Source organism: Carassius auratus, chromosome 47 (assembly GCF_003368295.1).
Source record: "Carassius auratus strain Wakin chromosome 47, ASM336829v1, whole genome shotgun sequence".
Classification (NCBI taxonomy): Eukaryota; Metazoa; Chordata; class Actinopteri; order Cypriniformes; family Cyprinidae; genus Carassius; species Carassius auratus.
This window is the reverse complement of record NC_039289.1, coordinates 14,815,472-14,831,149: the sequence shown is the minus strand read 5'-3', so window position 1 is coordinate 14,831,149 and position 15,678 is coordinate 14,815,472.

The following is a 15,678-nucleotide window of genomic DNA, read 5'->3' as shown; positions in this document are numbered from 1 at the left end:
TACTTATAATATCAAGTATTTGCACCTTGACAGTTTTAGTAATTAGAATAAAGCTTATAAAGTTTAGTTGGAACAAATTTATGTAAGGTGACATTTTTCATATTAAAAGTTCATAATCATTTAATTTATCTTTTTGTGTAATATTTTTTAAATGGAATCAGTTAATTTGTATTTACTTTTATATGAAAAAAAAGAACATTTTTGTTTCTGCACACCATGGATCAAGAAATATTGGGTCCTCTGTCATATTTCATAAGGTATCCATCAACCCATCCATGGGTATCACTGTGTCTGTGTCTGCTGCAACCATGACGCCGGTACACTGTAGTGTAATATAAGTGTTTATATATATATAAACATAAGCTGCCACCACTGATACACAAGTGAGAGATCACTCCAGAAGACTGGATGCTAATGCTGTTCTCCATGTTCCCTTGCAGAAAGCTCATGACCGATCAGCACCCCCACACACGGACACGCCTCACCTGGGACACCACCACGACCTGGTGCAGCACTTCCTACTCCTGACCACGAAACTCTCACACCCAAATAAATCCACCACTCCATCCAACTCCATCCATCCCTCTATCTTGATGTCTTCCAGCAGGTTTCGGGAGAGGGCAACTACAGCAAGGCCCAGCACGAAGACGACCGGTTGAAGCACTGTTGGGCCCAGGTCCGGGTCATCGAGGGGATGGAGGTCGGGCCAGGGCCCCATCCGGTCCAACACTTCATCATCACTTCATCGTCACACGACATCGCCTCTTGGATGTCGCAAGAGAGGCGTGGGAGCAGCAGCCAGCCGGCCACCGGTCGTCAATCAAGCATGTCCGTCTGATGCGGAAAAGGATCGACAGAGTGATGCCCTTGATCCGGGAACACCTCAGTCAAGCGCAGCGGGCCCAACAACGCCACTATGATCGGGCGGCGCAGCCACGGGAGTTCCAGCCGGGAGACCACATCCTGGTCCTGGTCCCCAACGCGGCTTGCAAGTTCTTGGCCACCTGGCAAGGGCCGTATACCGTGACCGAGAAGGTGGGCCCGGTCACCTACAGGGCGTGTCAACCCAGGCGAAGATGGGAAAGCCAGTTGTGCCATATCAACCTGTTAAAAAAGTGGTTTGGAACCCAGACCCAGCTCTCCGCCCTTACCACCTCCTTTCCGTGGTTGTGGACATGGAGCCCCAACTGTCCACCACCCAGAAGACGGAGCTGCAGCACCTGGTCGGTCAGTTCCCCAATGTGTTCTGCCCCCTCCCTGGGCGGACCAACGTGGTACAGCACGACATCCGAACACCACCAGGACACATCGTGAGGCAGCGGCCCTATCGTGTCCTGGAGGCTTGGCGACACGCCATCGAGGAGGAAGTTAAGGAGATGTTGAAGTTAGGGGGATCGAACCATCTCGGAGGCCCTGGTCCAGCCCAAACGTCCTGGTCCCGGAGCCCGATGGCACCCTCCGGTTCTGTAATGACTACCGCCGCCTGAATGAGATCTCGGAATTCGACGGCTATCCAATGCCCAGAGTGGACGAACTCCTCGACCTTTTTGGTAGGGCCAACGCCTGGAAGTGCCACCTCGCCCGTACCGAGGCCAAGTATCTGGGGTTCCAGGTGGGCCGCGGCCTGATTAAACCCCAGGAGAAGAAGGTAACGGCTATCCTCTCCGCACCACGTCCCAGCTCCAAGACGCAGGTACGGGCTTTCCTGGGGTTGGCGGGGTATTACCGTTGCTTCATATCTAACTTCTCCTCCATAGCAGCCCCCCTGACAGACTTGACCAGAAAGGGGCAGCCGGAGAAGCCATCCTGGGGCCCTGCGGAGGAGGAGGCGTTCCGTCGGATCAAGACAGCTCTCACGTCAGAACCAGTCCTGCAGGCCCCAGACTTTAACTGTCCCTTTCTGTTGCAGACAGACGCCTCGGACACAGGATTGGGAGCCGTCCTCTCCCAGGTACAGGACGGCCAGGAACATCCCATAATCTACATCAGCCGGAAGCTAACCTCCACAGAACAGCGCTATGCCACGGTAGAGAGGGAGGCGTTGGCCATCAAGTGGGCATTCCTGGAGCTGAGGTATTATCTATTGGGAAGGAAGTTTACCTTGATTACTGACCATGCCCCTTTGCATTGGATGGCCTGGGAGAGATATATCAACCACACCCAAAAACACATGGGCGAAATGACGTCTTTAAAAAAACGATAATTCAGCTTGAATGTGAGTGGCTCGCGCTGCTCCTTAAATACCAACTCTGCGGGGCGAAGCTTGCGATGCAAATTCCGCAGACCAAGGTACTCGGTGACCATTGGCTCGTTTTGTAACCACTCGAAGGTGATTGGGCTCTCGGGCGAGATCCCATTTGTCAGTCTCTTTCTAACATAGAACGTGATCGACTGAAAGGGAACATATTATTCATTAGCATTGTGTTTTGTTTTTCTTTCTCAAGAATTATTATTTTTTGTTGTTGTGCTATTTAACTCATTTTGAATGGTTCATTTCTAACATCTCATTTCATTAATTCTAATGGATTCTTCATACTGGTGGTCCACTGCTATTTAACGCTGAAGCAAGCCAAAAATGGAATGAAGCACACACACACACTTTGTAATGTAAAATAAGATCTGATTGTTCTCAGAGCTGAAGAGGTTCTGGATGTAGTAAATTACATAATTTTCATGGAATTTTAAATTCCATGATAAAAGGATCAACAAAAAGAATAACTGACAACACATGATTTTGTCATGCATGCCAGTTGATAATATATTTTAAAATAATATTAATAATAATAATAATAATAAAAATAACATAGCATTTTATTCTGTTCTGCTTTCATATATCTGTTCATTGCCTTTGTGATTGCAACATCTCTGACAGTGACACTCACTCGAAGAACTATTAAAACAGCTATTGATAAACCCAACGTGAGATCCACTGAAACACCCAGGGTAAAACCTTATGATTTTTGTTACCCACATGGAAAGAACCTGTATGTGGATATTTGTGCATATATGAAACCTATATGCAGTGTATATGCACATACAGTATATGCTGCATATATGCACATACATGCACATATATGAAAATATATATACTGCATATATGCGCATATATGCTACATATAGGCAAAATTGAGGTACATATATGTGCATATACAGGAAATATAGGTCTTCTTCATATCCACGTATAAGCCCTATACATACAAGTCTTCTATTTAGCTAATGGCAGGATCTGGTCATTTTGTAGCTCATATCCCATTTTTTACTGTCATACATGATGTCTAGCTCATATTTTCTATTATCAAGGCAAAAATTAAGAATTAACAAAAAATAAATAAAATAAAAATAATGCAAGAACTTATGTATGTGTGAACATGTGAAATTGGTATCACATTTAATTGGCATGTTATGGAATTTAACTATGGCAATATATTAACATGATATACATAGCCGGACAGTAACTGAGTACATTTACTTGAGTACAGTACTTAAGTACAATTTTGAGGGATCTGTACTTTACTCGAGTATCATTTTACCATTAAAAAGGCCAAACTTGAAATGGAACTACTGGAGCATCACCTTAGGGTGAAAATCCTATGTGAACATGAACTTTTTTTTTTTAAGTGTATAAAGCAATAATTCCAAATCTGTCATGTCGCTTTTATTTCAGGATATGAATAAATAGAACACATTAAATAAAGTGATTTTGACAAATTATGTCTCGAAGCATTCTGCCATCTCTGTGGTCTGCTAGATTCAATGGGTGCTCTGGGTTATCTCCATCAGGACATGGGGGGTGCCTCTCTCCTCTTATTGTGGCAATGTTGTGAAGTACCACACAAGCAACTGTGATGTCACATGCTCTATTTGGAGTGACCCTGAGCCCACGCAGACACTGAAACCTCTCCAGAATGCCTATCATCCTCTCCACCTTGGCCTGTGTTCTGCTGTGAGACCGGTTGAAGCGTGTCTGTGGTCCGGGCTCAGGATCACGGTAGGGTGTAATCATCTAGGGGAGGCAAGGATATCCTCTGTCCCCCAGCAAGTAACCATTTAATGTTTGAGGTGTTTTGTAAATGTAATAAAGACTGCAAGTATTTGTCTAACAAAACGTACCCTGTTGAAATTTGTTGCACAGACATGACTCTCTAAATATTCTGGCATCATGACCCAGGCCATTTTGCCTCAGCATTAGTGATGATGTGGGTTGCATCACATATTACCCCCGGTGGAGAGCAATAAGTTTATTATTTGTAAAACCAATCTTAAGGAGCCAAAATAGCTATTACCAGCACATTAATGATATGCACAGACTTCCTATTAACAGTCTCCCTCATTGATAGATGGAGCTTTAATAGGAATGTGGGTGCCATCAATGCACCCAATCATATTTGGGAACCCTGAAATTAAGATTAATTATAAGTTTAAGAAGTCTGTATATCCTTTACGTGTGTGTGCAGTCAAAATAAACGTATTAAGAAATGTATTTTAATTGAAGTAGATGACAGAATACCTGCCACCCTGTGGAATTCTTCTGTAATAAAGCGCACATGTTTATGGCTTGGGAACTGTACAAAAGTGTGTAGAAACCGTTTCAGTGCAATGCATACTGTACGAACGGTTCTACACACTGTTGCCTTTCCCACATGTTCTGCATCGTCCACATTATAGAGAAAACTCCTCGTATCAAAAAAGCGCAGAGCAATACAAATAATTTGCGCTGACCCGCGGTTTGTCCCGTTTGAGATGTGTGGTTTTAGTAGGTTTGTTAAATAAATTAACGACTCCCTAGAAAAACGATAGTATTCCTCAACTTTATGATTAAAGAAGAGATTGAGCATTTGATCATGTTTCTGTTTTGTTCTCAACAAGAAAAAAAAGAAGTAACTTGCTAATACACAGAGGCAAACTAAAGGGAAAATTACAACAGAATGATCAAAACTCTGTTTAATTGTTATTTTTTTAATTATGAAAATAACTGACTTATAATAAAGACACATAGCTGTTTTTAGAGTAGTTAAAGCATTTGTGTTGGAAGATATTGCACATTGTATTTTATTTGCTGTTGATTTCTGTCTACCCATTTCATACTGCATTTTAAAAACCCAGTTAAGTTTCCAAGTTGTCACTGATCTAATTCACCTGATCTGATTGACATTGACATGACATGACTTTTTTTTCATTCCCAGCAACATTGCACAGGAAACTCTCTGTGAGAGGAACTTGAAAGAAGAACTAGGTTCAGCCGCTTGGAAGTAAATGTGCTGTAGTTTTTGGAAACTTGTATCCACAAACCACAGTGTTGGCCAAATGTGTCAAACATGTCCATAAAAGTGAAGCCAAAACATTACAGTCCCCACCTGGTGGCTGGCTGCAGTATATGTCCCAAACCTCACCCTCTCCATGTAAACAAATAGTTTTAAATAATCTAAATAATCAATCTCAGATATTTTCCAGCATTTTAGGTAGTTCTTGTCATGTTGATGTTCAAGTGTTCATCTTGATGATAATTTTGCCTTTAGTGAGTTATTTGAAGGTGTAGTGTCTTGATGGTGATCTTGTGAATTGGGTCTGCAGAAGTTTGGACCGGACTAGTGAACTCTTGATCACTACTGCTCAGACTGAGAGCCCGCAGAGTGGGTATATAAGGAGCAGCGCGAGCCACTCGCATTCAAGCTGAATTAGCGTTTTTTTAAAGACGTCATTTCGCCCGTGTGACTGAGATGTTTTAGCTTCACTTTTTACAGTGGAAGTAGAGATGTCTTCAATCTTTCTATAGTCTATGACTGCGTTGACCAGGTGTGAATGTCTTTGTAACCTTTAGGCAAAGGTGGATAAAACTGATGCCAGAGAATGAATTACAGAACACATCAGACAAAGACCTGCAGAATGCAAAACCTGGTAAAGTACCAACAAAACTTTTTGTTTTTTTAACTCTTGAATGACCACTCCTGTGTATTGTGATGTAATATGTGCCCACAAGGCTAATAATCTGACATAATACTACAGGTGTGTATATACCCATTGCATCTGAACTGTCACTTCTGATCTGCTTTCTTGTCTTGCAGTGAAGTGTTTTGCCACTCAAACAACACCATCTTGAAGGGAATTGACATTATAAGATTTCCACAACTTGCTGTAACCAGCTTTAACCCATTGAAGATCCAGAGCTATCCTAAACTTTGTTTGAATCTTGTAAAATATTCTAAGGTTCAGTTCAAATAATAAAATTTAATTTCAGGTTACAATCTCTCAAGCAGCAATGCTTCTACAGCAGAGAATACAATTTTGACATATCATCATATAATAGAGGCTTTCTGTACTGCTTATGGGAGACCCACACGGTGAAAACATTAAACATTAAAAATAAAGGCTTGGTCTTTTGTATCCTTAATATTAAAGCTACACAATTAAAAAAAAAAAGTTCTGATAAAAGCATATGAAAAGCAGATCTTTCTATCTTTTTGTGAAGAGAATATGAACATTTGCACATCTAAATGGGGTGTATGCCCATTCCCTTTGAAAACAAGTTGTAATCTGAAGAGCAAACAGGAATTTCCATTCCATTTCTTTGTTTTTATTTCAACAAAGCCACACACACTACAGAGCAAGGTCTTGTAAACTCAGCACTGGAATCAAAAACCTCCCAAACATGAAAAAAAGTTGTGATGTCTCTGTAGGAACAAATAGTACCACACTTCTAGTGGATCATAAGAAATGACTAATAGAGATTATTATAAATAAAGCCTATTATAAATGTTATGAGGGATGAACTCAGAAAGAATGGGCAAGCTGGATCCAAATGCAGAGTAATATTTATTGAAAACTGGAGTCAAAATATTACAAAGCACCAAGGTACATAAGGAGCCAAACTGGACATAGGGAGCAGGAATCATATGAATAAATATAATTAAATTATTACTATGGATTATTATAAACAAATATGTTTATTTATATAAAAACATCTCACGTGCAGAACATCTGAAGTGACTTTGGCATCACCTGATCTAACTGAAGTAACATTTTACATTATTTTCTCGATCCTTTCACTGTTTCCATATGTATGCATCTTGTGAATCTTGTTTCACAGTTTATCCATAAAATTACCAAAGACAGCTTTGCAGACTACATCAGGAGTAAGATTAAAGATGACACCGAACAAGACAGTTATGATGAGCATAACTAACTTTAGGTTATTGAGTGGTGCTCCTTGATTTAGTTTTGGGCCTGTTACACTTGTCTATGTTTTGCACTGCTCCTGTTCTTCAGTGAGCACTTACGAACCAGGAATCTGGGAGACAAGTCAGAGGGAGTCATTCATTGAGTAAGACATTTGTCTTTTACTGTATTTGAAGCAAGTTCTCTAAAAATACCGCTTTAATTAGTTTTACTAACATAATGTTAATGTACTGTTTTGGTGTCTGTTGTTATGATACTCTTATTCTTGTTATTCTTCTTATGTTTATTTTTCATGTGTTCTCACAGTTTTGGCTCTAAGGTGGTCATGATCAACTGGCATTATATTTAATAACCAGATGCAAGATTTCACAGATTTTCATTTTGAAAAAAAAAAAAGTGAATCTGATTAAACCAGGTATTTATATAAAAAAGGTCCAACAATAATAAATGACACCACATTTGAAATAAACATGCACATTTTATTATTATTTTTTTATGTTTATCATTATTATTATTATTATTATTATTATTATCATTATTATTATTATTTTTAACAAAAGTAAAAGGCCACTTTCTTCAATGTCCCCCACAATAATAATAATCAACCAACAAGTCAAAATGGTGGTTGGAGTTTCAGGTGGGATACAAATCACATCTGCAGTTGCTCAGGTGAACAAAACAACAGATTTCAGAAGATTTGCTTTAAAAGTCATAACAGATCTAGAGCACATATCATTTGGCATTCACTTTGCTAAGTATGTACTTTACAAAGTATAACAATATATTTGTTGTGATGTGAAATGCATGTGTTTGTTAAATTGTTTAAAAATGTTGCTTATATTTTTATTCCTCATCTCAGGTGATCCTGAACTACATGTTATATGATGTTCAGAAAGCTGTTACAGAACCCAGAGCTCACAATCAGTTGTTTGCTGGTTTTACAGCTGCAAAGAAGAAAAAATTATTATTAGGGCCGGGACTCGATTAAAAAAAATAATCTAATTGATTAGAGGCTTTGTAATTAATGAATCGAAATTAATCGCATTTTAATCGCATATAAATATTTGACCTGAGAACAGTGAGAAGTAATTTTTTTTCACATGGATTTATAGTATACCATTGAATAATGACTGAATACATAAGCTTAAGCAACAAAATATTGTTTATTTTTGTTCAACCAAGTCTAGCAGACCAGTGCAATTTTTGCCATGAAGTGTAGCAATAGCATATTTAGAAACAATTTAGAAATAGTACATTTCAGAAATTCAGGAAGCTTATAGGTGCTGGAACCTTCTGTAAAGTGTTTTTTTAAGTAAAACACAATACTGTCAATTACATTCAGAACATTGGAAACACTGACTATTAGAAAACATCTCTCTGTTGCTTCAGAGGCCATAACATACTAAGTCCAACTCTCAATAACCTTGGCCAAAACAATAAAGAGTTCAACATAAACTGTTGCAACAACAAAATAATACATAGTTCAACATAAAGTGTAAAGTCCACGCTAGCTGCTATATGTTTTGCGTTGAGGTGATACTTGAGGTTCGATCATGTGCTGCGGTGATATACGAACGCTAGTTGGTGCTAGTTGGTAGTAATCGTTCCGCCGAAACTCATCCAGTGACAAACGTTCCGCGGTGCAAAAAATAAGTTATTAAAAATGCGGGAATTTTTTTTTCTGTTATTAAAAATGCGGGAATTTTTTTTCTGTAATTAATTAATCTTAGTTAACGCGTTATTTTTTGTGTAATTAATTAATCTCAATTAACGCGTTAAAGTCCCGGCCCTAATTATAATACAAAATTGGTTTACTATGCACTTCATAGCCTTCATAGCCTGGATTCATAGCCTCCTTAAAAAAGTAACCTGTGAATGTACAACAGCACAAATAGACGAGGCTAAACCTATTACCATTCATGCATGGCAATGTTTTTCTTCCTATATTTTGGACTATATAAAGGAATGACCATGAAAAGTTTTTTTTTTACTCTTCTTCTTCTTTTAGATTGTAAAAATATTGATGTGTCTGTTACTCTCCTCTACCTGTTTTGTCTGTTTGAATAAAAATTGGTAATCACAAAAAAAGAGCGAAAAACAAGCAGATGGATTACAGATGTACTGATGTGATCTGTCATACACGATATTTTGCCACAGTTAATGCTTAAAAAAAATAGTGAATAAAAAAAAAAAATCTATTTCTATTCAAACAATTTTTTTTATTCAATAAATGTCATTAGTGTTTTCATTTGAACCTATCGCTGTTTTCTTTTCTCTTCTCCTCTCTCTCGCTCCAGTTTTTCACAAGTTCATCAAACAACCGCAGTTAAAATATTTCATCAAGCACGGTGAGTAATGGCTTCTCCTGCTATTGTTATTTGCACCTCTTGCCACATGTTCAGTTTATCTATCTCTGTCGCTGATTAGGGATTCACATGTGATAAATGCAGGGAAATAGTTAGGCTGACAGAGAAGATTTCAGAATTAGAGACACGCATCCAAACTTTAATTGAGTACAGTAAGAATGTTAGGGCTCTAGATACGGCTTTGAATGCGTCTAGCTCAGGGATTCCTGTACATTGTCCGGTTCCGGCAACACAGCCCCTGCAGCAGGGCAACTGGGTGACGGTGAGGCAGCGTAGTCGTGGGTCAAAACACCACTCTTCTGTTCTGATCAAAACATTAAACAGGTTCTCCCCACTCAGTGATGCACCCACTGAGAAACCTGATGAAAGTGCTCTAGTTATTGGCGATTCTATTGTACGGAACGTGAATATAGAGACACCAGCCACCATAGTCAAATGTTTACCGGGAGCCAGAGCGCCTGACATCTTGGCAAATTTAAAAGTGCTGGCTAATGCTAAACGTAAATACAGTAAGATTGTTATTCATGCCAGTGCTAATGATGTTCGACTACGCCAGTCGGAGATCACTAAAAATAACATTAAAGAGGTGTGTGAACTTGCAAGCACGATATCAGACACTGTAATATGCTCTGGTCCCCTCCCTGCTTACCGTGGTGACGAGATGCATAGCAGATTGTCATCACTCAATGGCTGGATGTCTAAGTGGTGCCCACAGAATAACATAGGTTTCATAGACAATTGGATGAGCTTTTGGGGCAGACCTGACCTGTTGAAAAGAGATGGTCTTCACCCCTCCTGGGGTGGCACCACTCTTCTCTCTAGAAATATGGCAAATAGTCTTAGAGTTTATACTTGACTAACTGGGGCCCAGGTCAGGAAGCAGACAGACTGGCTAAACCGACCGTCTGCTAGCTGCCTCCCGTCACAGAGGTCAGTTAATTCACAGCACATAGAGACTCTTTCACCTAGATATCACACTATAGAGACTGTGTCTATTCCCCGAAAATACAAAAAACGTCCAAACCAAGTTAAGAGCAACAATTTAATTGAGGTTCAAGAAATAAAAAACAGAAGCAATATGGATAAACAAATGATAAAGCTTGGCTTATTGAATATCAGATCCCTTTCTACGAAAACACTTTTTGTAAATAATATGATAACTGATCATAATATAGATGTACTCTGTTTGACAGAAACCTGGCTAAAACCTGATGATTACATTATTTTAAATCCACCCCCCAAGATTACTGTTATAAACATGAGCCACGTCTAAAAGGCAAAGGTGGAAGTGTTGCTTAAATTTATAACAACGTTTTCAGGATTTCTCAGAGGGCAGGCTTCAAGTATAACTCGTTTTAAGTAATGGTGCTTCATTTAACATTATCCAGAGAAACAAATGTAAATGATAAATCCCCTGTTATGTTTGTACTGGCTACTGTATACAGGCCACCAGGACACCATACAGACTTCATTAAAGAGTTTGGTGATTTTACATCCGAGTTAGTTCTGGCTGCAGATAAAGTTTTAATAGTTGGTGATTTTAATATTCATGTTGATAATGAAAAAGATGCATTGGGATCAGCATTTATAGACATTCTGAACTCTATTGGGGTGAGACAACACGTTTCAGGACCTACTCATTGTCGAAATCATACTCTAGATTTAATACTGTCACATGGAATTGATGTTGATAGTGTTGAAATTATTCAGCCAAGTGATGATATCTCAGATCATTATTTAGTTCTGTGCAAACTTCATATAGCCAAAATTGTAAATTCTACTTCTTGTGACAAGTATGGAAGAACCATCACTTCTACCACAAAAGATTGCTTTTTAAGTTATCTTCCTGATGTATCCAAATTCCTTAGCATATCAAAAACCTCAGAACAACTTGATGATGTAACAGAAACTATGGACTCTCTCTTTTCTAGCACTTTAAATAAAGTTGCTCCTTTACGCTTAAGGAAGTTTAAGGAAAACAGTTTGACGCCATGGTATAATGAGCATACTCGCACCCTAAAGAGAGCAGCCCGAAAAATGGAGCGCAGCTGGAGGAAAACAAAACTATTGCTTGGCAGGAAAGTAACCTATCATTCAGAAAAGCATTAAAAACTGATAGATCCGATTACTTTTCTTCTCTTTTAGAAGAAAACAAACAGAACCCCAGGTATTTATTCAATACAGTGGCTAAATTAACAAAAAATAAAGCCTCAACAAATGTTGACATTTCCCAACACCAAAGCAGTAATGACTTTATGAACTACTTTACCTCAAAAATCGATACTATTAGAGATAAAATTGCAACCATTCAGCCGTCAGCTACAGTATCACATCAGACAGTGCACTATAGACCCCCTGAGGAACAGTTCCACTCATTCTCTACTATAGGAGAGGAAGAATTGTATAAACTTGTTAAAATTGTCCAAACCAACAACATGTATGTTAGACCCTATACCATCTAAGCTCCTAAAAGAGGTGCTTCCAGAAGTCATAAATCCTCTTCTGACTATTATTAATTCCTCATTGTCATAAGGATATGTCCCCAAAACCTTCAAACTGGCTGTTATTAAGCCTCTCATCAAAAAACCACAACTTGACCCCAAAGAACTAGTTAATTATAGACCAATCTCGAATCTCCCTTTTCTGTCCAAGATACTAGAAAATGTGGTATCCTCACAATTATATTCCTTCTTAGAGAAAAATGGTATATGTGAGGATTTCCAGTCAGGATTTAGACAGCATCATAGTACTGAGACTGCTCTCCTTAGAGTTACAAATGATCTGCTCTTATCATCTGATCGTGGGTGTATCTCTCTATTAGTTTTATTGGATCTTAGTGCTGCGTTTGACACTATTGACCACAACATTCTTTTGCATAGACTTGATAACTTTGTTGGCATCAGTGGAAGTGCATTATCATGGTTTAAATCGTACCGCCATCAGTTCGTAGCAGTGAATGAAGATGTATCATATCGATCACAAGTGCAGTATGGAGAACCTCAAGGCTCAGTACTAGGGCCGCTACTCTTCACGCTTTATATGTTACCCTTGGGAGATATCATCAGGAAACATGGTGTTAGCTTTCACTGTTATGCTGATGATACTCAGCTCTATATTTCTTCGCGGCCCGGTGAAACACACCAATTTGAAAAACTATTGGAATGCATAGTCGATACAAAAAACTGGATGATGAGCAATTTCTTACTGCTAAATTCTGAAAAAACAGAGGTGTTAATTATAGGACCTAAAAACTCAGCTTTTAATAACCTAGAACACTGTCTAAGACTTGATGGTTGCTCTGTCAATTCTTCGTCATCACTTAGGAACCTAGGTGTGCTATTTGATCGCAATCTTTCCTTAGATAGCCACGTTTCTAGCATTTGTAAAACTGCATTTTTCCATCTCAAAAATATATTTAAATTACGGCCTATGCTCTCAATGTCAAATGCAGAAATGTTAATCCATGCATTTATGACCTCAAGGTTAGATTATTGTAATGCTTTATTGGGTGGTTGTTCTGCACGCTTAGTAAACAAACTACAGCTAGTCCAAAATGCAGCAGCAAGAGTTCTTACTAGAACCAGGAAGTATGACCATATTAGCCTGGTCCTGTCAATGCTGGCTCCCTATCAAACATTGTATACAGTAGATTTTAAAATATTGCTTATTACTTATAAAGCCCTGAATGGTTTAGCACCTCAGTATTTGAATGAGCTCCTTTTAAATTATAATCCTCTATGTCCGCTACGTTCTCAAAACTCAGGCAATTTGATAATACCTAGAATATCAAAATCAACTGCGGGCAGCAGGTCCTTTTCCTATTTGGTGCCTAAACTCTGGAATAACCTACCTAACATTGTTCGGGAGGCAGACACACTCAGTTTAAATCTAGATTAAAGACCCTTCTCTTTCTAACCTGACTTACACATAACATACTAATATGCTTTTAAAATCCAAATCAAGTATTTTTAGGCTGCATTAATTAGGTAATCCGGAACCGGAAACACTTCCCATAACACCCTTTGTACTTGCTACATCATTAGAAGAATGGCATCTACGCTAATATTTGTATGTTTCTCTCTTATTCCGAGGTCACTGCAGCCACCAGATCCAGTCTGTATCCAGACCAGATGGTGGAACAGCACCTAGAAAGGACCTCTACATCCCTGAAAGACAGCGGAGACCAGGACAACTAGAGCCTCAGATACAGATCCCCTGTAAAGACCTTGTCTCAGAGGAGCACCAGGACAAGACCACAGGAAACAGATGATTCTTCTGCACAATCTGACTTTGCTGCAGGCTGGAATTGAACTACTGGTTTCGTCTGGTCAGAGGAGAACTGGCCCCCCAACTGAGTCTGGTTTCTCCCAAGGTTTTTTTCTCCATTCTGTCACCGATGGAGTTTAGGTTCCTTGCCACTGTCGCCTCTGGCTTGCTTAGTTGGGATCACTTCATCTACAGCGATATCATTGACTTGATTGCAAATAAATGCACAGACACTATTTAAACTGAACAGAGATGACATCACTGAATTCAAAGATGAACTGCCTTCAACTATCATTTTACGTTATTGACACACTGTTTTCCTAATGAATGTTGTTCAGTTGCTTTGACGCAATGTATTTTGTTTAAAGCACTATATAAATAAAGGTGACTTGACTTGACTTGACTTGACTTGACTTGACAAGGCTTAATATCCATGATCCTTAAGTCCGACTAAGATCTGACCCCATTAAAAATGAAAAGTGGAGACCTATTCATCTTTTGAATAATTCAAATCAATTAAATTCAAATGTATTTATACAACACTTTTATGTTCCAAATCATTGCAAAGCAACTTTACAGAAAATTAAGTTTCTACAATATTTAGTAGTAGCTTATCAGTGGTGAATGTTAGTTTATGTGCATATAATATAATTTTTTTGAAAAATTAATACAAGACGTAATCAACCAGAAGATAAACACTATTAACAGCAATTATTATATGATGCAATCACACTTGTAGCAATATTTGGTAGTTCTGTATGTTGTTTCAGGGTAAGCATCATCAGAGGTCCTCTGAGGGGTTGGCATCATGTCTTCTCATGTGTTCTGGATCTAAACTGGAGCTTGTGTAAATCCTAGTTGCCATGGGATTTAAATCCTGTGGCAAAACAGAGAAACAAATAGAGAGATAATTAGTATAGTTGCTGTTCCAACCAAGTAAAATTAATTAGTTTAACCCAAGCTAAAGTACAATAATGAACATTTGATCAGATACAACTGCAGTCAAAAATTAAGAGATGCATTATTTTAATGCTTGGCGAAAGAGATTTAAACAGAAAGAGTGTGTCTGAACCCCGAACATTATCAGGAAAGGCTTTTCCAGAGTTTGGGAGCCAAATACCTCCTTAAGGGGACTTTGCTATCCTAGAAACTACCAAAAGTCCAGCATTTTGTGACCTTAGGATAGCATGATGGATTGAAGCATGGTATAGGGCTAGTTAGATACGCCAGAGCTAAACCATTCAGGGCCTTTATAGGTAAGTAATAATCATTTGTAACTGATACAAAGCTTAATAGGGCGCCAGTGCAGAAACCGTAAAATTGGGGTAAAATGAACATATTTTCTTGCCCTTTTAAGGACTTTAGCCACTGCATTTTGGACGACCTGTAGCATGTTTATTCAAGATGCAGGACAACCCCCTATTAATGCATTATAATAGTCCAGTCTAGAGGTCATGGATGCATGAACTAGCTTTTCTGCATCAGTGCATCATGTTTCGTAGCTTGCAATGTTTCTAAGATGGAGGAATGCTGTTTTTGTAACATGGGAAATATGTGTTATATTTAAATATATATTTTCAAAAGACAAGTTGCTGTCTAATATAACACCCAGATTTTTGACTGTAGTTGCAAACTGTAGTCTACTAGATTCTTTGTGCTGTTTTTTGGTATTATCATCAGCATAACAGAGGAAACTGTTTCTAATAATATTACCAAGGGACAACATGTGCAGTATATTGAAAATAGCAGAGGACTTAAGACAGATCCTTGTGGCACTCCATATTTTACTGTTGATAAATGAGATTACTCCCCATTTAAATAAACAAAATGGTAGCGATCAGACAGGTAGGATCTAAACCATTTTATAGCCTGC